The following is a 2,500-nucleotide window of genomic DNA, read 5'->3' on the forward strand; positions in this document are numbered from 1 at the left end:
CCGGCCGCGGCTGGCTCCTCCTCCCCGGCCGCTGACCTCCGCTCTCGCCCCGGCACGGGACGACGGCGCGGCAGCGCCCCTCCCCCCCCCCCCTTTCTGCCCCCCCCCCTCCCCCGTCTCGCCACCGAACGGCGCCGCCCGCGCTTGCCCCACACCACCGCCCCGCGGAGACACCCGCGCGCCGTCGCTGCCGGCCTCAACGCAACGCCGCGGCTGACGCCAGCCGGCGGGTGGAAGTGGCTCGGCACGCACTACGGACGCGGGTGCGCCGCGGGGGGGGGCAGAGGGGGCTCGGCGGGCGCCGAAGCGGCAGCAGTCGGGGCAGGGAGAGGGCAAGGGGAGGGGAAGAAAGGCAGCCGGCCGTCCCCCCCGCCGGAGGGGAACGGGGGACCAGCGCACCACCGGGAGAGTGGTGGAGGAGAGCCGTCGTACGGCGGGCACTGGCGGTGGCGGCGGGCGGCGGCGGCAGGTGCCGGGCCACCGCGACCGACCGAACCTGGGGGCCCGGCGGGACGAACTCCGCACAGCGGGCGCTCCGGGAGCGGGGGTTTCCCGAGTCTGCACTTAGGGGGACGAAGGCCCGGGCCCACACGGGGAGGAGAGGCACCCCCTCTCCCCGGCGGCGCGGGCCTGCGAGGCGCCCCAGCCGCGCCACACCGCACACACCGCGCAGGGCAGCGGTGGCCACCGGGCTCGGAGGGGAGGGAGGGCAGGGCAAGGCACGCCGGCCGCGGACGGTGGAGGCGGACGGTCGGCCGGAGCCGGGCAGGCAGGCCAGCCGGAAGACCGGGGCCACCGGTGCACGCACCGGTGGTCCCGGCTCCGCCGCCGCCGCCGACTCACCGCCGCCGCCGCCCCCCCACCGACTCGCCGCCGCCGCCGCCCCCCCCGGCCCCCCCCCGAGGGGCGGCACACCGCTGCGCCAACGCGGCAATGGGGGTGACGATTGACCGTCAAGCGACGCTCAGACAGGCGTAGCCCCGGGAGGAACCCGGGGCCGCAAGTGCGTTCGAAGTGTCGATGATCAATGTGTCCTGCAATTCACATTAATTCTCGCAGCTAGCTGCGTTCTTCATCGACGCACGAGCCGAGTGATCCACCGCTAAGAGTTGTCTCGGTTTCGGTCCCCACCGCGCGCGCGGGGGGACCGGGCAGCTTTCGCAGCCCCCTGAGGGCCCCCATCCGCTCTGCCTCCCTCCTCACGCCGACGCCGGCTGCTGAGCAAGGGACAGCGGAGAGAGAGGGCACGCCTCACTGACCGTACAAGCACAGAGGGAAAAAAAAAGGGGGGGGGGGGGGAGAACAGACCCGAACGAGAGGGGCGGGGAGCCCTCGCTCCCGACCTGGGACAACCCCTTTCTCGCTTCGAGTCCGGCCCAGGCGCCCGGCTCGGCCTGGCCCAGCAGGGAGCGGCGCGCCAGCCGCGCCACCTGCCTCAGGGACCGGGGTGTGGGTCCCCGCGGAGCCCCGGCGTCGGAGCCCGGCCGCCGCTGGGAGCGGCGCCACCCGCTGCCCGCGCGCCCGCGACCCGCCAGCCGCACGCTTCCGAGCTCCTTCGCTCGCCTCACCGGCCTCCAGCTCCGCCGCCCCGGAGACGGCACCCAACACCCGCCTGCACACACGCAGCCTCCCGAGCGACGCCACGCACTCGCCCGTCCCTTCCGCGGGCAGACGCCTGGCGGCAGGCAGACGGGCGAGGCGGGACGGACGGGGAACGGCGCCCGCTCTCCCCGCCTCCACGCGGAGACCGGGAGGGGCCGCCCCCGCCCGCCCGCCCGCCGCCCGCCTGCCGCCCAGCGAAGCCGGGTCGGGCAGAGCGAGGCAGGCGCGCCGGATGGCGGAGTGCCGGGGCAGGGCGGGGGGGGAGGGAAGGAAGGGTGCCGCCGACGGCCACGGCGGGAGACTGAGAGCACCGGCCAGGGAGGAGAAGGGATGCGCTGGGGCTCGGCGTCCGCACCACCCGCGGTGGGGGCTCGCCGTCCCGGCGGCGAGCACGCGCTCGCGCCGGGGTCGCGCGTTCGAGGCAGGCCGGCGCAAGCCGACCGCGCGGCGTCTCTCCGCCGAGACCAGACCGCGGAGAGAGGGGGCAGGGTACCCCTCTCCGTCCCGGCTGCCCGCGGGGCATGCACGGGCCGCGCCGGCGGGCATGGGGGGGTGCGGCGCCCGCGCGCGCCGACCCCCCGGCCCCTCCGGCAGCACGCCCGGCTGCCCCCCGGGTCGCATCGGGCCGCCCGAGTCTTTAAACCCCCGCCCGGCTCTCCGACCGAGAACCCTCGGGCCCGGAGCCCGGGGCCCATGGCCATCCCTACCCGGGGGGGCCGCTACCGGCGGCCGCGGTGGCCGGAGGCCCTCCTCCTTCCTCCCAGCGCGCCCCCCCCCCCCGCCGCCCCCCGCCGCCCCCGGCCCGGCCGACTCGCAGCGCGGCCCCCACACGGCACGGCGTGGGGCGGCTGGAGCGGTGTGGGGGGGGGGGGAAGGGAGGGGAGGAGGAAGCGTGGAA

General features: G+C 77.8%; 1 non-coding gene across 1 annotated transcript; it reads right to left on the bottom strand.

The window, feature by feature from the left end:
- Nucleotides 1–958: 958 nt before the first annotated feature.
- LOC138063148 (5.8S ribosomal RNA) lies at nucleotides 959–1,111 on the bottom strand. Its single transcript, XR_011136742.1, has one exon. It is a non-coding gene; the product is annotated as a 5.8S ribosomal RNA (ribosomal RNA).
- Between the last annotated feature and the right edge of the window lie 1,389 nt (nucleotides 1,112–2,500).

This window comes from Struthio camelus, chromosome 31, assembly GCF_040807025.1.
Source record: "Struthio camelus isolate bStrCam1 chromosome 31, bStrCam1.hap1, whole genome shotgun sequence".
NCBI classification, from domain to species: domain Eukaryota; kingdom Metazoa; phylum Chordata; class Aves; order Struthioniformes; family Struthionidae; genus Struthio; species Struthio camelus.